The 24752-nt window shown below is 35.2% G+C and overlaps 2 long non-coding RNA genes across 3 annotated transcripts in view; both read left to right on the forward strand.

The window, feature by feature from the left end:
- Positions 1 to 24752, forward strand: part of LOC102969832 — a 51228-nt gene that overhangs the window by 13983 nt on the left and 12493 nt on the right. The window contains exons 3-4 of the long non-coding RNA XR_006218765.1: positions 14489 to 14597; positions 17431 to 17578. This is a non-coding gene — a long non-coding RNA (uncharacterized LOC102969832). The remainder of the gene's footprint in view (positions 1 to 14488; positions 14598 to 17430; positions 17579 to 24752) is intronic.
- LOC122239568 lies at positions 707 to 6179 on the forward strand. Of its 2 annotated transcripts, none has more exons than XR_006218770.1 (3): positions 707 to 743; positions 1866 to 1956; positions 6140 to 6179. It is a non-coding gene; the product is annotated as an uncharacterized LOC122239568 (long non-coding RNA). The 2 variants fall into 2 exon arrangements; XR_006218769.1 differs by having other exon boundaries at positions 742 to 799.

Here is a 24752-nt window from a genome sequence, read left to right on the forward strand (position 1 = left end):
GCCATCAGCCCAGAGCCTGACGCGGGGCTCGAACTCACGGACCGCGAGATCGTGACCTGGCTGAAGTCGGACGCTTAACCGACTGCGCCACCCAGGCGCCCCACTACTGCACTCATTTTGTTACCTGCCTGGGATTTCAGCCAATATGTTTACCCCCATTTGGTAAGACTCTTAATATTGAATTAAAATAAACTTTGCAGGGGCTCCTGGGAGGCTCAGATGGTTGAATGTCTGACTCTTGATTTTGGCCCAGGTCATGATCTCACAGGATTGTGAGATCAAGCCCTGCGTCAGGCTCTGTGCTCACAGTGCAATGTCTGCCTGGGATCCTCTCTCTCTCCTCTGTCTCTCTGCCCACCCCCATCCCCCCACCCAGGCTTGCTATCCCTCGAAATAAATAAACCTTTAACAAATAAAGAAAAAAACCCTTTTAATCTGGATTTATTATAAAGAATTTGGATTTCTTGTCACCCAAATTTAGCATAATTTCTTCAATTTTTTTTAAAGTTTTTTTTAATGTTTTTATTTTATTTTGAGAGAGAGAAAGAGAGACAGACAGAGTGCAAGTGGGAGAGGGGCAAAGAGAGGGATACACAGAATCTGAACTAGGTTCCAGGCTCTGAGCTGTCAGCACAGAGCCCAACGTGGAACTTGAAGTCACAAACCATGAGATTGTGACCTGAGCTGAAGGCGGACGCTTAACCAACTGAGCCACCCAGGCACCCCTCTTCAAGCCTTCTAAAGTGAGTGAATATCAACCTTTGATTGGTGTAATTTCCAAATAGACAAGAATTGCATTGTATGTACTTTATAGATATAATACAGAAAAATATTATTATAGTTTTTCAATTTGATTTTGTATGCCAATTAAAAAGACATAATATCTTCATTGTAACTTCATAAGCAACATTAAATAATAATTATAGTTCCTCAAATATTCTACCCTGACAGAAAGCTGTTCAGGTATCCAACCACTGAAAATAAAAGCTAAGCTAGATATACTATATAATATAGGTTGTGGTTTTAAGTAGAATCCTTTCCCAATAAATATATAATCCTTTTATAAAATGGAAGGAAAGAGCCTTTTATTAATATGAATTTACTATATGAATTAAATTTACCACATTTATTTTAATAAATAAAAATTATTTATTTATTAAAATTTAATTTTATTAAAAATTAAACTATTGGTTGATATAAAGATTTGAAATTAGGGGTTTTTAATAACAGGTTTAGCATCTGATTTATTTCTTTATTTGGTGGCAGAGTAGCAAGAAAATCCTGATTCACAAAGACAAGTTGAAACTTGTAATAATAGATTTTTTAAAATATATCTTTTCTGCTAATTTTATAATTCTTTTTATAATAGGAACTTTATTTTATAAACTTACAGCTTTACACATGTATAATTTTATTAATTTATAGCTTTATAAATTTAAAATTGAGAAATCCCCCCAAAATTTTTTACTCAAGCAAAGTCCAAAAAAAATTAATATGACAACACAAAGGCAAGTATTGCTGGCCACCGATGTATTAAAATTTAGTGAGTGACACATTTAATTAACATAACCTTGAAATGATAAAAATATATACAGGCTCAAATATTCAAATCAAGTGTATGCAGAATCTCAGCTCTTATGGAAGATAATAGGAGTCATAGGTTTGCAAAATATTGTTCAATAACCAATTAGCACAAGATAAAAATACTTAGAGGATTAGCGAACATTTTACTTAAAACTAGGATCATTTTTCTTTTCCTTTTTCTTCCTCCTTTCTTACAATATGTTTAATTCTGAAAGAGAAATCTACAACCAGCTAAAGCAGGAAATTATCTTGATGCCTTAGCCATATTTGTGCTCTTTCAGCTAAGAAATCTCAGATGAATGGAGGAATAGGAAATAATGCATTGTGTCCATGGAAGTTTATATAGAAGAAAATGAAGATAGAGACCTTAAGGTAGATATTCCAAGCTTTTTGGAATTGCATTGTCCAGAAATTGTAAAAATACCTTTTGTTTGGTATTATAACAAATATTTCCCAGCCTCCTGAATAGGTCACTTGGCATAGATAATTAGTTTTTTGGGGGTTTCATTGTTTGTTTACTTGTTCTGTTTTATTTTGCTTTGAGATTTGGTGGTGATGCTGGAGATAACAAGACATCTTGAGATGTTCCTAACCAGATGTACAAATATGAAAATCACTTCACTATGGTGTCTTATAAGGCTGCTTCTTTTTCCTAGTTCTGATTCAAATACCATCAAAAAGTTACATTGGCCTGGCCAGTAGATGCAGTACAGGTTGTTTCAGAGGGCTTCACAGAATATGTGTTAGACATTTTAATTAATTTGCACTGTGAGGTTATGAAATCCAAGGCTTATATCTAACTAGGTCATGTTGCATTTTCATTTCTTAGCACACTACATGGCCAGAATATGTGTTTGGTAAATATTTTTTAAATGAGTCACTGCTACTATTTAATTACCTATCGATTTCATCTGTAGTATGTGAGAACTCAAGAGGTTTGGGGTATACACTAACCATAAGGAAGACAAATGCAAGCTACTCAGGAGGAGGAGGAGTCAAATTTGCAAGGTTTATGCTATACTTAAGCCAGCTACATTATGATGGGTAGCCCTTATTTTACCATTTTTAGATCAATGCTTGTCATCATCTTAGAACTAAATCTACACAAGCCTCCACATTTGGTAAACGGATAGATTTATTACTATTACTACATCGTTCTATAATCCATATAGTATGAGAAACTATATTCACACAGATGCTTGTAATTTTGTAGTTAAAAGGATGAAAGGTGAAGTTTTAAACAAATTTTAGATAGCGTACTTAGTATACAATTCAAATTTCAAAAATAGCAGGCTGTTGTTGAAACAATTTCTAGGCCCAAGATGGTCCCTCTTCTGCTTCTGTCTAGAGTGCCATGTGAGCAAACTGAAACTGAACTTCTGTACCCCTATAAATGCTCTGCTTGACCAGGAATGCAGTACATCCAGCCCACCAATCCCTAAATGCCAAGCCAACTCTACATCTTCTCACCCTAAACAAGGTTGAATATATGGCCCCAGCCAATCAAATATTTTCTATTTTTCTCTTCCTTGTTGGTCATTCTTCTCTTGTAAAAGTTTTCTGCCTTCCATCCCTTTTTGCAGTTCTCTGAAATTAGTCGCCTTACCAAGTGTTCAATAGTTTGTATCACCTAAATTGTCTTTAATCATTTTTAACACTGTCAAAATAGTAAGAAGCACTAAATTATCATATGTATGTGAGATCTCAAAATCAAGAGATTATTATGTAAACTAATCACTAATATAAGCTTTATGAATTTTCTAAATAGTAACCATGTATTAGTATGTATATATTGTTATTAGTTAAACCACTGCAAGGCTCTATCCACCAGTATTCCCCAAATAATAAATATCCTATACACAGGAACACAACTTTCAGGACTTTAGAGTCAAGCTTTGTCTCCAATAATATCCCTAAACTACCACTTCCTCTGTGAGGGAAAGGTGAACTGATTCCTTCTTTTGGCATATTGAAGGAGTCAACAAAATGTCCATTGCTTTCTTCTTTGTGCTGTTTGGGCCCTTCTTATCATTATTTATTATACTCACCTCATTGTCCCATTTTACTTCCTTCCTCTACATCCTCTAGCCTGACCTTGACCCTTTTTGACCCCATTTTTCTACACATCCACAAAGGCACAAGTAAAATCCTCCCCCCTACTTCCTTTATGTTAGTTACAACTATAGGTGAACTAAGTATTAACTAGAATGGAAGGAAATTATTACTAATTATTTGCTAATATTATATTAAGGATATTTGTGTTTATATTCATAAGTTATATTGGCCTTTAATTTTCAGTTTTTATAATATCTTTGTCTGGTTTCAGTATCAGAGTAATACCAACCTCATAAAATGTGTTGGAAAGTATTACCTACTTTTCTGTGTTCTGAAAGATTTTGTGTATGGTCGGTGTTCTTTCATCCCTAAGTGTTTGACAGAATTCATCTCTAAAGCTCTCTAAGCCTGGAGTTTCTTTGTAAAAGGTTGTTAATTAACTTTTGGGGAGATCTAAAGCTATTCAGACTCTTGAAATTTATTGTTATATCAAGGAGTTTGGAATTTCAAGGAGTTTGCCCATTCTGTTTGTTATTGAATTTATTGACATGAAGTTGTTCATAATATTTTTTTACTGTCCTATTAATATCTTTAGGGTCTATGATGGTGTTCCCTCTCTCATTGTTTATGTTAATAATTTGTGGCTTCTTTATTTTTTCTTTTGTATCTATGGATTTATCAATTTTATTGATCTTTCCAAACTATAGCTTTTCACTTGATATATTTTTTATATTGTTTGGCTAATTTCTGTTTCACTGGGTTTCATTCTTATCTTTATTATCTTCTTTTTTATGTTTAGCTTGGGTTTAATTTGCCCTATTTTGTAGCTCCTTTGACGGAAACTTAGACCACTGATTTTGTCCAAAAAAATTTTGAGAGGAAGAGCTGTGTGACTCCTCTGGCAGAACCACTGCATATATGCTATGACTGCATTCCCTTTTCCCCTCTGCTAATGAGATTGGCAGTGATCCATGCTGGAGAATAGAACATTAGCCAGTCCTCAATTGACATGAATGGGAGGGAGAAGTAACCTTTATTGTCAAAAGATTTGTTTGTTGTTGGTAACCACTGGGATAATCTAATCCAGAGTTTCTCAATGTCAATAATGGGATATTGATATGATATGATATTAATAATTCTCCATGTTAATAATGGGATAGTATAATTCTTTGATGTTGGGGGCTGTCCAGTGAATTGAAGGATTTTTTTTTTTTATTAGCATCCCTGATCTCTACCCACTTCATACCAGAAGTGCCCTCTTTCCCATTGTGACAAATATAATGGTCTCCAGACATTGTCAAACGTCTTCTAGAAGGCAAAACTCCCTCCCCGCCCCAGCTGAGAGCCACTTGGCTGATTCATGTACAATTACACATATAGAAGTAACAAAGTAAAAATGGAGCTCTATGTCACACTCTACACTAAAATCAATTCTAGTGGATTGAAGGCATACAGATGAGAGACAAAGCTATTAAACAGGAGATAATATGTAAAATATCTTTATTTCTTCAGGTATGCGAAGATTTCCTTAAAAAGACATGAAAAATGTAATAAAATAAACAATTAATAAATTTGCCTATATTTAAAAATGTTCATGAAAACACACCTTAAAGAGAGTGAAAACATCAGCCACAGAGTTTGAGAAAATATTTGCAACACATAAAACCAATAAATAATTAATATTCAGAATATATATATATATATTCTTCCAAACCACTATTTACAAACTGGAAAAATGTTTCTGCAGTTGACGTCAAAAGATTATGGCTTATGTTTTCTTTTACGAATTTTATGGTTTCAGATTTTATATTTAGGTCTGTAATCCATTTTGAGTTTATTTTTGTGTATGGTATAAGAAAGTGGTTCAGTTTCATTCTTTTGCATATAGCTGTCCAGTTTTCCCAGCACCATTTGTTGAAGAGACTGTCTTTTTTCCCATTGTGTATTCTTGCCTCCTTTGTCATAAATTAATTAATCATACATGCGTGGACTCTCTGTTCTCTTAATCTATGTGTCTATTTTTGTGCCAGTACTATACCGTTTTTATTACTCAGCTTTGAAGTATAGCTTGAAATCTGAGATCATGATACCTCCAGTTTTGTTCTTTTTCAAGATAGCTTTGGCTATTTAAGGTCTCTCGTGGCTCCATACAAATTTTAGAATTATTTATTTTAGTTTTGTGAAATATGCTTTTGGTTGTCAATAGGGATGGTAATAAATCTGGAGATTGCTTTGGATTTTATGGAGATTTTAACAATATTGGTTCTCCCAATCCATGAGCATGGAATGTTTTTCCATTTATTTGTGTCATTTTAAATTTCCTTCACCAGTGTTTTATAGTTTTTAGAGTACAGGTTTTCACCGCCTTGGTTAAGTTTATTCCTAGGTATTTTATTCTTTTTGCTAGAATTGTAAATCGGATTGTTTTCTCAATTCCTCTTTGCTACTTCATTATTAGTGTATAGAAATGCTACAGATTTCTCTATGTTAATTTTTCTAGATGTGTCTCCTGAGGCAAGGGAAACAAAAGCAAAATTAAACCATTTGGACTACATCAAAATAAAAAGCTTTTGCACGATGAAGGAAATCATCAATAAAACAAAAGACAACCCACTGAGTGGTAGAAGATATTTGCAACTAACATGTCTGGTAAAGTGTTAATATCCAAAATATATAAAGAATTTATACAACTCAGGGTTCCTGGGTGGCTCAATTGGTTGAGTGTCCAACTTCAGCTCAGGTCATGATCTCACAGTTCATAGGTTCGAGCCCTGCGTGAGTCTTGCTGCTGTCACCATGGAGCCTGCTTGGAATCCTTTGTCCCCCTCTGTCTGCCCCTCCCCCATTCATGCTGGCACTCTCTCTCTCTCTCTCTCTCTCTCTCTCTCTGTCTCTCAAAAATAAATAAGCATTTTTTTAAAAAAAGAATTTGTACAACTCAACACTAAGAAAACCCAAATAGTCCAATTAAAAAATGAGCAGAGGACATGAAAAGACATTTTTCCAAAGAAGACACACACATGGTCAAGAGACACACAAAAAGATATTCAACATCACTCAGGTATTCAACATCTCAAAGAAATGCAAATCAAAACAATGAGCTATCACCTCACACCTGTCAGAATGGCTAGAATAAAAAATACTAGAAATAACAAGTGTTGGCAAGGATGTAGAGAAAAAAGAACCCTCATGCATTATTGATGGGAATACAAACTGGTGCAGCCATTGTGGAAAACAGTATGAAGATTCTTCAAAAAATTAAAAATAGAATTACCATATGATCCACCAATTCCGTGCTGGGTATTTACCCAAAGAATATTAAAAGAGTAATATGAAAAGATATATGCACCCCTATGTTTATTGTAGCATTATTTATAATAGCCAAGATATAAAAGAAACCTAAATGTCCATTGACAGATGAATGGATAAAGAAAATGTGAGGAATTAATGTATATATATATGTGTGGGTATATATATATAAAACATATTTTATATTTTTATATGTAATTATATATTTTACATATAATTATATATAATATATAATATAACATATGATATATAAAATGTAAATATATATAATATATAATTTACATTATATATAGTATATAATTTACATTATATATTATATATATTTATATTTATTATATATATATATATATATATATATATATACCATAAGGAGAAATCTTGCTATTTACAAGGAAAGATCTAGAGGGTATAATGCTAAGTGAAATAAGTCAGAGAGAAAGAAATACCAAATGATTTCATTAATATATGGAATTTAAGAAACAAGGAAAGAAAAAAAAGCCACAAACAAAAAAAACACTCTTTAATATAGAAAACAAATTGGTGGTTGTCAGAGTGGAGGTAGGTGTGGAGAAGGTTGAAATAAGTGAAGGGGATGAAGAGTACACTTATCGCAATAAGCACTGACTATAGAATTGTTGAATCATATTGTATATTTGAATCTAATATAACACTGTATGTTAATTATACTTGAATTAAAAAGAAACAAGAAAAAGTTTGAACTACTCAATAGAAAAATGGACAAAATAACAAGTAATTTTACAAAAGAAGAATTTTGTATGAGTACAAGGCACTTACCAAGTTGTGAAATGCTAAATCTCATTACTAATCAAAAAGATGTAAATTAAAACCACAGTTGAGATAGATCATATGCATAAGATTTTAAAAGTCTTAATATCTGACAGTATCAGATTTAGCAGAATGTGAAGCAACAGAGTTCTCATCCTCTCTTGTAGGTGTGCAAATTGAAGCAGTCACTTTATTTTTTTAAGGGTAGAATGTATCTTAGTATTTAATAAGATATTACCCTAGCAGTATTTTTTTCTTTTTAAATTTTTATTTAAATTCTAGTTAGCATACATTGAAATATTGGTTTTAGGAGTAGAATTCAGTGATTCCTAACTTGCACACAATACCCAGTGCTCATCATAACAAGGAACAAACAATTTGTAGTCATCATCAATAGACATTCAGATTGTTCATACATGCGTTTTATTCTCTTCCTGGGTGTATGCTTAAATTGTACCAACCCTTTGAAGTTATGTGTGACTATGTGACCAGTATCATTTCGAAGTGGGAGGCTTTAAAACCTGTGAGTGAGTGATCAAGTTTTTTCCCCCTCTTCCATGGCTACTTCCTTCGCTGAAGGAAGGTGATGTGGAAGAAACTCTCCTTACTCAACCCCCATCTAAGATGAAAATGTAACACCAATAACATACACTTTGATGTTTAAGCCACTAAGATTTTGGAGGTTGTACTAGTCCATTATGATTGTTCTAGTATCACCAAGTAGTGTTGAACATGCTTGTATTTATTAGCCAGCAATTCTAATAGTTGGCATTTATCCTATTGATTCTGTACACAAAGAAGCCATTTAGAAAAATTCTTTAAAGGGGCACTTGAGTGGCTCTGTCAGTTAAGGGTCCACTCTTGGACTTGGTTTTGGTTCACGTCAGGATCTCACAGTTTGTGTATTTGAGCTCCAGCGCTGACAGTGAGAAACCTGCTTGGGATTGTCCCTCTCTCCCTCCCTCTCTCTGTCCCTCCCCCACTCACGTTCTCTCTCTCTCTCTCCCAAAATAAATAAATAAACCTAAAAAAAAAGAACAGTGCTTTAAAGAACATCGCAGTAGTAGCAAAAAAGTGGAAAAAAATGGAATATCTATCAGCTATAAAAGAAGAAACTATAGTATATTCATACTGTGAACTCCTATAGAGACGAGAAAATTAATGAAACACATATAGCCAAATTCATCAACATAGATAAATCTCAAGGTATATTGGTTAGTATAAGAAGAAAGTCAGAATAGATATAGTTAAGATTTCATTAGTGTTGAATGTAGCATGAAGAGTTCATAGAAGTTATGTATTGTATTAGAACTTGTGCATAGATTGTAAAAATATAAAGATAACCTATGAAATGTTTAATACAAAATTCAGGATACTGGTTTTTCTCTGGGTAGAGGGTAAGGAGGTACAATAGAGGGAATTTAACTGGTAATAGTCTATTTCTTTTTTTATTTTATTTTATTCTTTAACGTTTATTTATTTTTGAGAGAGAGAGACAGAGTGCAAACAGGGGAAAGGTAGAGAGAGTGGAAGACACAGAATCCGAAGCAGGCTCCAGGCTCTGAGCTGTCAGCACAGAGCCCAATGTGGAGCTCAAGCCCATGAAGTGCAAGATCATGACCTGAGCCAAAGTTGGATGCTCAATTGATTGAGCCACCCAGGTACCCCTAATATTCTATTTCTTAACATGGGGGGGTATAAATATGGGTGTTCATGTTGTTATTACATTGTAACCTGTACTTATACATTTTATATACTCTTCTTCATGTATTTTATATTTCACAGACAAAACTATTTTGAAGTCCTCAGTAATAATCCTGACACACGAGGACCCATAAAATAGGTTGAATCATACTTTGATAAGTGACTTATATAACTCCTTAAGAAAAGTCTGATTTTGTTGTCCAAGGACACTTGACGATGAATTGATTATATCCTAATTCTGTTTTGACTTTCGCAAGGTGTTGGGAAATTCACTTATTAGCTCCATTTCCATTTTTATATTTATAGAATAGCAGTAATATACCAGCTTATTTGAAGATTAATGTTTGCAAAATACCTTATACCTTCAATATAGTTCCATATACTATATTAAAATAATATATTAGAAATACACCTTAGCTTCTGACTAATGGAAATTCTCTGACGAATAATGGATATATTGGCAATCTAGATCATCACTGGCTTGGTTGTAAGTGATGATAAGAAACATTTAGCTTAATGGAAGAGATAAAAAATGATAGCAATTAGATAGATTTTTGAAAGCTGAAAGTTTAAACACATACCAAACTATGAAAACACTTTAATAGTGCTTTTTGCATGGTAGAAAAATTTTTCAGGGACATACAAATCCATAGGAAGAGTGTTTTCAACAAAGTACCAAAAGGCAACCTTCCTACTTAGGATGTTAGCGCTGAATGTTAAAATGCCGTGCTGCTGATTTTGGTTTTAACTCTTGAAGATGACAGGTAACCAACCGTACAACATTAGTTTTTCAAATGGTCATGAAAAAAAATATTGTCACTGCCAAAATCACAGATAAATTACCAGCTGTCCTTTTTTTAGAAGTGTATGAGGTCCAGTACAGTGCTTTCTTCAAAGGCAGGTCATTAAAGAGAGGAGATTGAATCAGGCATGAATGAAATAGGGGTTAGAGGACTGACTCCAGTATAAGTGACCACAGGTATAATGTCTAAGGCAACAAGACAATATCATGTAGGATCTGATTTAGAAAGCATACCTATGGGATGTGATGTGATGGATGCAAGCCCTCTGGTAGTAGTACCTAGAACATGGCCATAAAGTAATAGGGCCCTGTCTCTACAAAGAGAAGTTACAGATGAGGACAGAGTAGGCTGAAAAGCAGAATAGGGCTTGCTAGCAGGGAGGTAGAATGTAAATCTGAACACAAATTAGGCTAATAATCACAAATAAAAGATATACAAATTAGCTATTTATTCCAGGAGGTTCACACTAAGAACATTATATTTTCATTTAGCTATGAATGGAAATTTGAATTGTGGCCAGACTTACATGATTCCCAACTTTGTATTGCACAGCGTTAAATTTTCAAGGTGAAGAATTTCTGTACCTGCAATTGGCCAGACCAAAGAGGAAAGGACTGGTTATAAAAGCCATCCTGTTTGCTATGCTACTTTTATAGATAGTGAAAACTTTTTATTTAATATAATCAAACTTTATGGAAAAATATAATTTCCATGGGACTACTTCTAACCTATATTTCAGAGTTGTGATGGGTATTTTCTATTTTCCCGTCTAGTTTCACTCCTTCAGAATCTTCTCTGTACCCCCAAAGGCTGACATCTAGGGGTTGCCTCAAGAGATGACCTGTCCTCTGACTACTGGATGGAAGTCCAATAGGAAGCTTCTGCAATAGGTTAGAGGGCAGGAAGAGAATGAGATGGGGTATTCATTCCCTATATTAGCTAGTCTTCAAAGGTAAACCCCAACAATTCCTTCCTTGTATATACATATCACTCTTGCTATCAAGAGTTGGAGATTATTTCTGTTCTCCTTGAATCTGTGCTGGCCCTTGACTAGCTTCTACAAATAGAATGTAGCAGAAGGGCAATTTGAGACTTCCAAACTCAGACCAAAGAGAACTGGAAGCTTCTATTTGCTGCCTCCTGGAATTTAGCCACCATGGTATGAGAAGCCCAGGATAGACAGAAGCCCAAGATAGATGGAAGAATCACAAAAATGAGAATCAAGCACTCTAGCTATATCAGGCACTTATTGACGGCCATCTGAGTGAGTCATTGTGGTAGCTAGTCACCAATATGGCACCCAATGAAGGTTGTTTCCCAAGCTTTGGGATAGTTTGTTTTGCAATAATAGATAGCCAAAACAGAAATTGGTACCTAGGGAGTAATGTGCTGCTGTAACAAAAACCTTAAACATGTGGCATTGGCTTTGGGATAAGGGATCTCACAGAGGTAATCAATGGAGGCCTGTAAGACAGTGAAGAAATTGTTGAGCCTGGAGCAAAGGTGAGTTTCTGCCCTATTATGTAGAGGGAGAATGTTTGACAATGCTGTAATTTTTGGTAACATGAGAGATAGAAAATATATCTAACAACCTTGTGTATTTGGCTCAGAAGGTTTCCAAACAAAGTTAAGAGTCTACTGGTTTCTTTAGGTGTATATGACCATTAATAGGGTGAAATGACTTGAGAAGAAACCATTTAACTCGTAAGCAGTATCTAGAATACAAGTCAACAACACATTTTCTGAAATGGGCCAGATAGTAAATATTTTAGGCTTTTCAGGTTGTATGTTGTCTGTAGCAACTACTCAACTCTGTACTTGTAGCATGAAAGTGGACACAGACAATCTGTAAGTGATTCGATGTGACTGTGCTCCAATAAAAAAAGAAAATTGACTGACAAAAGCAGGTGACAGCCTGTATTTGACCTGTGGGCCATAGTTGACCAACCTCTGACCCAGAAAAAACATTTTCAAATAAGGATTTGGTGAGTTGGAACATAAGTTATTCTCCTATTTATCTCTTCCAGCCCATATGAGATTTTCAGAGTAAATTAATACCTGGGGGCAAAGATAAAATCCAGAGTCCTGCCACATTATGAAGATCAGTTCAATAATGCAGTTGAAAGACTGTTTAACCTTCATAAAGATTAAGGATTTGTCCCTTAGACCCTGTCAGCTAGACAATGGGATTTTTAAAAATCTTAAGGGGCTTGCCTTGTTGACCTTCTTTCTCGCTAGACAGTAAAGTTTTTTTGCCTTGTAGGCCCATTCAGCTAGAAAAAAAAAGATTTCAAGAATCTTAAAGGCATTGTCCTTACAGCGTTCTGATTCTAAGCCCTAAGTAGAGAGGAGTGTGTCTTTAAAATCTGTCATAAAATAAGGTATAGGTACATAGGAAGTCTAAACATTTTAACAGAAATTTTAAGAGCGTGGACTAAAAGGGACTGAGGTAGTACAAAATGAAAAAGGTCTCAGGTGTTAGTAATTTCCTATGAATAGGACACAAGCTAAGAAAATTACTCAGCAGCAAACACATTCTACTTCTTATAGAAAAGTAACAATAACAGAGCAGGCAGAGCCATGAAGAACCATTCTCAGGGAGTATAGACCTAATCAAGAAACATGGTATATCCCTGGAGACAGAGGAAATGGTAACATGTCCTGCTAGATTTCAGAATTGTTTTGGGCCAGTAACTGCTATGTTATTTCAGTTTTACACTTTTAGAGTGAAGGTTTCTATTGTGCCTGCCATGTGTTTTCCTCATTATTGTTTGTTAGGTGTGTATGGGACAGATAATTATTGTGTTAGTGTTTCATTTTTTAGTTTTCAGGTGCTCCTGAGGAGCTTGAGGACTCTGTCTCATCTATATCTGGCTCTGATATAGGTGATAAGAGTTTTTGATATGAGCTGATGCCATAAGGGGATGGAAACTTGTAGGGTAATTGGGAGGTGTTAAGTGTACTTTGTACATGAATTGTTATAGCCAGAAGGCAGAGGCTGGAGTGCCTTTCCAAATTCTTCCTCCCTTTCTATATGCGTGTTACTCCTAATTCAAGTGGTGGAGTTTATTGCCCCTTTCCTTGAATATGGACTGCCCTTGTAACTAACTTTGATCAATCAAATGGCCATGAAATTGGTGAAATTACTGATTTGGGACCTAAGAGCCCAGGCTTTAAGAAGATTGGTGATATGGCAGATCTGAGATGAGCTACTCAGATCCTACGTTAGAGAAGAACTTCTTGTTCAGCAGTGAGGAATGAAGACAACAGAGAGACATTAAGTGTCGGTTCCTTCAGCATCTGCCTCAGCTAAAGAGACCCACCTCACCTCAGGTCATGCCTTTCCTGAAGACTAAGCAAAGGGATGTTATAAAAGGTCTGGACATTTTGCCTGATATGCAACAGATTTGCAGGTTAACCAACTGCATCACAGTTGGACTTCTTCCTTTGCCTAATCCTGCTTCTTCCACGTTTCCCCCTCTCAGGTGTTGATCAATAATAAATATTCTGCACCCCAAAATTCTCAGAATCTTCTTCTGGAGAATCCAACCTATGACATATAGGTTCTACTATCTGACCCTTAGAATCTGGTAGCCTATGCTGTGAAAAGCTATATCCAAATCGAAAGGCCAGGTGGAAAATACTCTGGTGGATGAATCCAGCTGAGTGTCTTGTTAATAGCCACTATCAAATGGAAACTATGTGAATGAGCCACCTTGGACCTTCCAACCCTGTTGAACTCTAAATGACTGTTGGACTTCCTGGCATCATGTGGATTAGAAGAACCACACAGTGAAACCATGGAAATATGAACAATAGTAAAATAGTTGTTTTAAACCAAGTTTTGGGGTGTTGTGTTATGCATCAATAGTTAATTGAAACATTCCCCAGCTCTCTCCATGCAAGTTGTGCTTCCCTACTAAGGGCCACATCTCTCTGACAAATTTTCCCTGCAGCTACATCCTCTGGATTCTGTTAACTGGTAACATGTTCCCCATCTTGGTACCCCAAGATTATTGTGCATTTATTGTGAAGCTCATTATTCTTTTGTCTTATTTCCTATAAAAAGGGAAAATATCTCCCAAATTTTATAAAATCAAGGAGACATGATTTCTAAATATAGGAGATTTAGGGGAGCCTGGATGGCTTAGTTGGTAGAACATGTGACTCCATTTGGGGATTGTGAGTTCGAGCTCCACGTTGAGAATAGAGATTACTTTAATAATTATTATTATTTTTTAATACAGGAGGTTTAAGCAGAAATCTTCTAACTCTTTCTCCTGCCTTCTTGCAAATTCATCTTATCTCTGGAAAGAAGTATGTTGGTGTACCTCTGCTATTAAAAATAGGCTAGAGGTAAGGTCTATTAATCTTGTTTTCTTTCCGTAAAAGGAAAAGCAAATGTTAAATGTCTTATCAAAAGGTTTTAGTCCTCAAGTAGGACATATTCCTTGGGTTCTGCCATAACTAGTAGGGTTTGACAGTCTGATGTGCTTTGAACAGACTTTCAAAAATGTGGCCTTAAACAAAAGCAACTAATGTTTAATGGTGGCTTTTTAGGGAACTTGTTAGGTGAATAAGTTTGGAGAAGGAAAGCCTTTTAAAGATTTTTCTATTTATTTATTATTTTATTTATTTATTTATTTATTTATTTATTTATTTATTTATTTTAATTTATTTATTTTATTTTAAACTCTACCCATGAGGTAGGGCTCAAACTCATGACCCCAAGATCAAGACTTGCATGCTCCACTGACTGAGCCAGCTAGGCACTCCTCTCTCTATATATATTTTTCTTTTTTTAAATTTTTTAATGTTTATTTATTTTTGAGAGAGAGAGAGAGCATGAGCGGAGCAGAAAGAGAGGGAGACAGAGAATCCCAAGGAGGCTCCAGGCTCTGAGCTGTCAGCACAGAGCCCGATGTAGGGCTCTAACTCATGAACTGTGAGATCATGACCTGAGCTGAAATCAGATACTTAACCGATTGAGTCACCCAGGCACCCCGCTCCTCAATATATTTTTAAATTGTTTTATAAAATAAATAAAAATTTTGCTATCTTATATTTAGTCTCCCACCCTTTATTAACAAGCCAAGATCAAGTTAGTCTTCTAATTGTTACACTAAACTGAGTATTACCAGTTTGGTAAATAAATTGCTGGTAAATTATCTACTGTAAATGACACATCATTATATTTGTGCCACCTAACGCTAGGCATTTTGTAAACTTTTGAGTATTTTTGGTAATGTGTGACTCAGATTTTTTAAGTTAATGTTGGGCTTAACCCTTTATCCAAGTTTACTCAGAACAGACTCAGTTTATGCCCACTGTCTCATTATGACTGTTATCATTACTATTGCTCTTTCTTATTCGCAGAACTGTACTTTGGACAATACATTTTCTGGTTTTCTTACCTCAAGTGGTGGTTATATCTAAGACAAAACTATTCATACTTAGAAAATAGTAGTAGAAATGTTTAAATATTTTAAAGGCTGGGTTTTTGTTGTTTTTGCCAAATAACAGGTCAATGTCTTTAAATGAACATGAGATCTTTAAAAAAGTTAACATGAATTTTTAAAAGAATCTATAAAACTTTAGACTTAATTGGTTGAAAATACACTTTCTCAAGTTGAGATAAGCTTAATATTAAAATTATGTTCCATAAACTGACTTTTATAATTTTTGTCTATGGAATGTTTTCCTAGTACTTGAAGAAAACAAATGAGGTTTGAAACCACAAAGTACATTAAGGGTTTTCTTGATCAGTAGTTACATAAATTAGAGGGAATGTCAGTTTTATATTAATATTTAATAATAAGTTGATTAAATTTTGATTGAAAGCCTGTTTGTTTACATATTATGTAAATTGATTTTGAAATAAAGTTTATAGATTTAGATGATGTTTACATTATTTCAGTTTCTAAGTTTACATATGCCACATAAATTTCGGTGCCTAAATGACAACCCCTAAATAAGTTTCAATTTGGAAAAAAATAGCAAAATAGTAGAATTAGTGAGTAGGAAGTTTTTCAAAATTAAATTTCAACCTTTTTTCCCCATTAGCTTCATTCTCTTATAACTTAAAATGAAAAAGATCATATATGCCTACATGCAAAGAAATCTCTAAGATGGTTGTTCTCTCTTTTGAAATTGTATTTACTAGCACTACCCTTACTCACATCTATCTTTGATCTTTGCTTTGTGAGTCTTATCCGTGTGAGCTGTACCATTCAGTCTTCCTTACCTTGCATATCAGGTATGAGATTGGTGCCCAAAATATACAAATACAGAAAATATACAAATTTTTCAAGCTCAAACAAAAGAGAAAAAATAACCCGTTTGAAAAATGAGCAAAAGATTTGCATCCTTCACCAAAGGATATATACAGTGGCAAAGAAGCATATGAAAAGATGCTCCATTCATATGTTATCAGAGTAATACAAATTAAAAGAACAGTAAGGTACCAGTACACATTTATTAGAACGGCCAAAATCCAGAATACTGACAACACCAAACACTATGAAGATGGAGCAACAGAAACTCTCGTTCATTGCTGGTGGGAATGCAAAATGGTACAGCCACTTTGGAAGACATTTTGGCAGTTTTTGTTTTTTGGCTTTTTTAAACAAAGCTAAACATAGTCATGCTGCACATAAAAGTTCAGTTCCTAGGTATTTACCCAACTGATTTGAAAACATGTCTACAAAAAACCTTCAAGTGAATGTTTTTAGTAGCTTTATTCATAATTATCAAAAACTGCAAGCAACAAAGATATCCTTCAGTAGGTGAATGATAAATTGTGCTGCATCCATACAACTGAATATTACTTGGTGGTAAAGAAAATGAGCTATCAACCTAGGTAAAGACATGAAGTATCCTTAAATGTATATTGCTATCTTCTTTCACAGAAGATAGTCTGAAGGGTTACATACATTAGAATTCCGATTATATTATTATTCTTAAAATGGTATATAAAGGTTAAAAATATACAAACAATAAAAAAATATAGTGGTTACTAGAGGAGAGGGAGAAAGTTCTAATAAGTGAAAAATAGTTTTTTATTGAGGGACTGAAATTATTCTATGTGATAATGGTGAATACGTAATAGTATGCATCTGTCAAAAGCCTATAGAATTTTATCACACAAAGAGTGACCTTAATGTATGCAAATATTTAAAAATTCGTCTAGAAAGTTGGAGAATCCCAGGATGGAATACAGACTGTGATGAAAGAATCCGACTGTATTATAAGTGTACGAATAAAACTTCAAAGAAGGACATAGAGAGGAAAGGTGCTATGTAAAGAGCTGGAAATGAGTGGAGCCTATAATACTTAAGGTAAAACACTTTAGTTGATAAAGCTGTTTCCTATGGAGTATTAGCTAACAATGCTGATAAAGCACAATATACATATTTAAATTGAAGAATTAAATAAATGAATAGAAGATGGTGGAAGCCTGGTTTCTCCCTCGTAGGTGGAGGTTAGAGACAAGAAAAGGGAAGAACTAGAATAATCCATGCTGTAAAAGATCAGAGCTGGAAACACCAGTAGGAACTCATATTTAGCTTAATATAGATATAGATAGTTACATAGAGAAATATTTCTATATTATAAATACATAGATTATATATGCAATTACATTTTCTCAATCTGTCATTTGAGAGATCCAGAAACAATGACACCCTAGTAGCAACAAGGGTATTGAGTACCCAGATTTTGGATTCTACTACTGTCTACATAAGAAGAAACAGGGCTTCTTGGATCAATGGTTGATTCTAAGACTGGATCTGGAAATATATAAGATGAATCTGGAGCATTATGTAGTGCTAGAAAGTAAGGACGTGTTATGGCCTGAATATCTGTGTCCCTCCAAAATTCATATATTGAAATCTAATCCTCAATGTGATTGTATTTAGAGACAGGGCCTTTGGGAGGTTATTAAGACAGGAGGGTGAACTCTTCATAAATGGAATTAGTGCACTTGTAAGAAGAAGAAAGGTAGTAGCTTGCCCTCTCTCTCTCTCTCTCTCTCTGTCATGTGAGGATACAGTAAGTCAGGAGACTAAACCCAGAAGAGGTTCCTCACCAGAACCCAATCATGGTGGTACCCTTATCTTAGACTTCCAGAATTGAAGAATTGTGAGTAATAAATTTCTGTTGTTTATAAGCCACCTAGCTAATGGTATGGTACTGTATTGTAGCAGCCTGAACTAAGGAGTGCTCAAAACAAAACTAACAAAACAAAAACCTACATTGATGTGGTATGTTGAAGGGATAACAGAGCCAACTGAAAGAATTGCAAATAGCCAAAGCTGGAAAAATATGAGCAATAAAATAAAGGATTAGATTATAATCCAAAGTATAAGATAAATTCCCATGAATCCATGATGATATGAATGATTGAATAAATGTATAGGGAAGAAAAGACAAATCTCCTTTGCAGCAGAATTACAAATAATTTATGTAGATATTTGCCTTCATAGAAGGGAGGTGTATAAACCCCCACTTCTTAAGTGTAGGAGATGTGCAGTGACTTTTTTCCTAAGAAGACAATATGGAAAGGAGGGGGAGGATGAGCAGTGAGAAAACCTGAGAAATACTACCTTAGCCAGGTGATCAAGGTCAACATCAATATCTATATTAGGTTATAAATCAAGGTGATGGTATGTGCCCTTGACATGATGTGATAAAATGGCAGTTTAACTATTATTTTCCTTGCTAAAACCTGTAACCCCAGTCTAGCTGTGAAGGAAAAAACAAAAAACAAAAAACAGACAAATTCTACTAGAGGAGCATTCAACAAAATACCTGACTTGTATTCTTCAAAACTGCTAGGGCCATACAAAACAGGGAAAAATCTAAAAAAAAATTGTCACACTCAAGAACAGTCTAAAAAGATATAACACCTAAACATCATGCAGTATCCTGGATGGGATCTTGGAACAGAAAAAGAATATAAGGTAATAACCAAGGAAACTGGAATAAGGTGTGAACTTTAGTTAACTATAATGGTTCAACATTGGTTCATCAGTTCTAACAAAAGTACCATACTCATGTCAGATGTTAAAAATGAGGAAATTGGGGCGCCTGGGTGGCTCAGTTGGTTAAGCGGCCGACTTCGGCTCAGGTCATGATCTCACAGTCCGTGAGTTCGAGCCCCGCGTCGGGCTCTGTGCTGACAGCTCAGAGACTGGAGCCTGCTTCAGATTCTGTGTCTCCCTCCCTCTCTGACCCTCCCTCATTCATGCTCTGTCTCTCTCTGTCTCAAAAATAAATAAACATTAAAAAAATTAAAAAAATAAAAATGAGGAAACTGCATGCAGAGTGTAAATAAACTCTGTATTATCATCTCAGTTTTTTCCCCTATAAATCTAAGAGTGTTCTCAAAAATAAGCTCCACCTTGAAAAAAGTGTCTAGTGTAGAGTCTAACACATAGTAGGTTGATAGTCAATGATAGTTAGGAAAGAAATACCTTCATGCATTCAAGAATTGTGCTATTGAGAATAGAATAAGATGTAATAGCTTAAAATAAACCAAAGGACCCATCTTGTTCAACTTCTGTATAAAGAAGAAAGATGAGAACAAGAGATGTTAAGTGACTTGCACAGTGTCATGGAGTAATTGAAAAGTAGGTGCCTTCCCTAAATAGAATTGCTCAGCGAATGAGACCCCAAATTATTGGAGTATTTTTCTTTATATCTGTATAACAAACTATGCTTTCTAATTTGAGTAATTTTAATATACTGAAAGGGAAAAGTTGGTACCCATAGGCAATTTAGTTAGGGACCTTTAAGACAATCTGGTTGTACAACTGTAGACTTTAGATCAGAGGAAATTGGGCACGTTCAAGATGGTATGGCCATAGACACAACTGTAGACTTTAGAAAAGGAAACCCTCTAAAATAAACTGACCATTAAATAATTGAAAATTGAAAGAGCTTTTGGGATGGAATTGAAAGTATATAGAAGCATGCTTTCAGATACTTCTCTGAATGAAGGAAAAAACAGCATTTGTAAAACACATATTCTACATGTTGCCATGTTCATGATGTTGTCATGTTCCCATGACCTTGGGAAAACTGTCATTTGGTGGAGTTACTATGGGCTCATTAGACAAATTGAGGGAAAAAAAAACAATAAAAGCTTTTCTCTGGTAAGTACCTATAGTTAATGAAAGGTTTTCCCTTCATAAATCCAAAGTTTGGAATGATTATGGACCAGGAGAAATTCCTAACACATGAATAAATCTCCTCACCAAAAAATTCATGGTTCAGCTAAGCCTTAATTGCTTACAGATGAAGTTATCTGTGGTATTAAGATAGTGATATTTATTTAAATATTTTATGTGTTACATATCTTTATTAAGTTTTGAGTCATTAAAATAATGTAGTCTTCTCAATAGTTTATAACAGGAAAATCTCAATTAAGTCTAGGAACTTTGCTCCATTTCACCACACCCTTTCCACGCAGGTTAGAAATAGGTTTAAATGTTAAAACAATATTTTCATAAGTAGATGCCATTCTTCAAACAATGATATAGATAAAAATTGTTGGGGTGCCTGGGTAGCTCAGTTGGTTGAACATCCCACCCTTGATATCAGCTCAGGTCATGATCTCACGGTTCGTGGGATCGAGTCCCGTGTTGGGTTCTGCACTGTCAGCAAAGAGCTTGGGATTCTCTCTTTCCAATTTTCTCTCTCTGCCCCTCCCCTACTCGTGCACTCTCTCTCTCTCTCAAAATAAATAAACATTGCTTATTTGTGAATAGATTTGATGCATAGGTCATTGATATCTTGTAGAAATATAACTGGTAGGGATGGTAAATTCTAGTTACCCCATATTTTTCTGATAGACATATGCTTACATAGATGACAGTAGTTATTAAATATTGCATTCAGATTCATACATATGATAGAGCAATGTTAAAGATTATTTGGGAATAGAAGAATGCTTTAAAAGAACAATAATTCTGGGGCGCCTGGGTGGCTCAGTCGGTTGAGCGCCGACTTCGGCTCAGGTCACGATCTCGCGGTCCGTGAGTTCGAGCCCCGCATCGGGCCCCTGTGCTGACAGCTCAGAGCCCGGAGCCTGTTTCAGATTCTGTGTCTCCCTCTCTCTGACCCTCCCCCATTCATGCTCTGTCTCTCTCTGTCTCAAAAATAAATAAAACGTTAAAAAAAATTAAAAAAAATAAAAGAAAAGAACAATAATTCAAAACATGTGCTGTTGAAGCTTTGGAATTAGACCATAAGTTGTTTAATTATAAAGAAAGAAACACACGCAAATTCGGGTTTTCAAATGATAATTTGTTAAAGTTTTCTCGTGTAGAAGTTACTTTTATTCTCCAATTTTGATCAAAATATTTACTTGTACTCTGAATGCACCTATAAACTACATATGTAGTATTATATTTTTACACAGTTTAATTATTAAAGTAACTTTACAGAGCTCATAAAATGTTTTTAAGGAATGAAAGCCAAAAGACTGTGAAGACATATTTATAACATGCCACTACACCTCTGTCACACTGATTGCCATCCAGTTAAGCAACATGCAAACAAAATTATCTTTTATAGAAGGGAAACAATGTATAGGAAATCAAAATGTTTTCCACTTGGTCATCAAGGAAGTTTCCTTCATCTGCTTTTTATACTATTGTTACTTGGTTGTATATAAATACTATCTTTTGTTAAGTTCTTTTCACAATTAATTCAAAATCTCCTTAAAAAATTATTTATTCTGTAATTCAATTAATAAAAATTTCCAAATAATATAATTAAAGAAAAAAATCTAGAAATACTGAACTGCTGTCCTGCCATCTTGCATTGGGTAGACAAGTAATTTTTTGCTAAGACTGCTAGTGGCCGGCTCACAGAAGGCACAGCTGCTCAAGTTCAAGGGGCCGCAGGACATTGAGGGTTTCCAGGTGACCTTCAGGATGAAAGTGTACAGTTGAGAGGTGGCCATCTTTGGGTCCCCCAATATCTACTGCAAGGGGGGGGCAATTCAGGACATGCCTCAAGTTCACTATCGACTGCTTTTACTGCCTGCCGACCAACATGTGACACTCCAGCATCTGCAAGATGTTGCGTCTCCATCCTTGGTCCTCCACCCCCGGTCCTTGGCCCCTGGAGCAGGGATCCCCCTTCAGAGCGGTGGAACCCCACCCAGAACGTCGGGACTATCCTCCTGAGCATCACTTCCCTTCTCATGGAACCCAGCACCTTCTCATTAGCACCATAGATGGCTCCTACTTGTGCTGGGTACTAGGTCAGGGCCTGCCCAGGTGGGCGGGGCACGTCGGTGGGTGAACTGTGGTGGCCTGAAAGACCCAGAACCTGGCCTTGTCTGCAGCTCCTGCTGGCAGGAGCCAGAAACTTTAGGTTCCCAACTCCCAAGTGACCAGATTAATTTGTGGTCACCTCTTCTCTGGTTTGTTTGGAATCTAAATAAAATGGCTTCATGAGGAAAAACAAAAAGGTCACCTTTACCAAAGGGATTTTGGAGAATAGATCAATGGGAGGTCATGGCCTATAGTTTCAAATCTATTTGGCAAGGGTCAAGGAAATTACACTTTATTTACCAGTATTCGTAATTTGTCTTGTTAATTAGACCACAGTCTATTAAATCAGAGAAAGCATCAGTGTTGTTGGTTACTTATAATGGATTTTCATTTTTAGAGATTCTTCAAGAAGTAGGGAAACTCACTTTTTGCTCTTGGTATTTTTCTTATTAAAACAAAGGAACTGTCAGTGTCTCTTCTTGAACATAACTCTGATTATTTTAACTATTTTTCCCCTCTATCCATTTTGTTTTGATTTTTCTCCACTTAACTGCCTTTTCTCATTCCAAAGTTAGCTCTTCTAAACTTAAATATCTTCTGCAGAAATACTTTCTGGCGATCTGCCAATGTTTTCAGCACTGATATGTGTCAGCTTTCAGGATTGTTCAGCCTGTTGGTTTGTTTCTCTTTGAATTCATCTTTCCTCTCCCTTCTAATGGTTCCTGTATTATAAATTTCAGTTTGATTTTTATTGTGGAAGCCATATTCCCCACTTAGCAGATAAATTAGAGAATTCCTTCATGCCCAAGAAGCCAGAAAGATCAAGGTACCATCATAGGAGTTTGATCATCACCTAAACTTGAGGGCAAACTGAGCAGAAAGGAGCTTCCTGGTTCCATTAAATTCTATTCTTGTGCTCAATGAACCGAAAATATTATTTTAAATTTTATTCAAGTAGGCTTTTTATTATTTTCAAAACCTCCAATATAAAGTCTTGATTGAAGTTTCTTTAATTCACCCACAAACCACAACATGGAATTTTGCAGTAGCAGTAGCAACAATGAGAGCTCAGAAATTCCCAGATTGTTTTGATGACAAGATCTGAGTAGTTAGCATGTGGTCTGTTACTTCCAAACCCTTAGAACTGTGTTAGATTTGCTGAGCATTTTTATATAATCCCCAGAAATGGCTAAGGTAGGATGTGCTATCATAAAGTCAAAACATGTGTAATATCCAAGTTGTTCTTTGCCATTGCCTTGTGGGATCTAAACCGGTTATTATATCCTTCCTTATTATTTATTCTAATGTTAAAGAAGACATTTCCATTAGATGCTATATTTTTTATGTCTGAAGAACATTTTCTCTTGTTTGGCATTTACAGGTAGCATAACATGGTGTGAAAGCTACTGGACCAAGTATTAGGAGACTGGTGTTCTTATCCCTGTTACATTTTGGCTCATTTGTTTTTAGCATACTTTTGTGTTATTTAGGTTGCTTTTGTTATAAGGAATAGAAACCCATCCTAGCTTATATAGGCAGAAAATAATTTCTTGGGAGGTTATAGGGAGATATAAGGATATATTACTTAAAATATAGTCTGGAAAATCTAAAATATAAGAATCAGAGCAGCTTTTGGAATTGTAGGAGTAACAACAAATAGACTGTCTCATCAGGTGCTGCTTGTGATCATCCTTATTTCTTCCTTCCCACTCCCACTCTGGCAAATTTCAGAGAAGATCTATCTTATTGGTCTCAATTGGAGAATATAGAAGGCAGCTCTTTCTGCCCACGGGTCCTGTCCCCATGCTTTAATAAAATCACTTTTTTTTTTGCACCAAAAAAAAGAGAAGAATATGGAAGAAGACAGATTCTCTTGATTGCTGTAACCAGATTGTATCTAATGGGAGAAGAGCATTGCCCTTGAAGCAAAATTCAGGTGTTGTTAATGGAGGAAGAAAAAAAGATGTTGACAACATAACAAAATCCAAAAGAATGTGGCAAAATAACAAATAGTTTATTAAATTCTAAGGCTTCCAAAAATATCACCCCATATTGCTATAGTGAGTTTTATATGAAATATTAGAGAGACAGCATAATAATAATTCAATTTCATAATTATCTTTGAACTGGGGCCTCTTTCCAACCTGTCACTCTTGTGGGCCAGTCCCTTATTCTGTGCTTCTTAGACTATTGTTGCAGCTTCCTGCCTGCATGGCATTTAGTTTTA

The sequence above is a fragment of the Panthera tigris genome, chromosome B3 (assembly GCF_018350195.1).
Source record: "Panthera tigris isolate Pti1 chromosome B3, P.tigris_Pti1_mat1.1, whole genome shotgun sequence".
Classification (NCBI taxonomy): domain Eukaryota; kingdom Metazoa; phylum Chordata; class Mammalia; order Carnivora; family Felidae; genus Panthera; species Panthera tigris.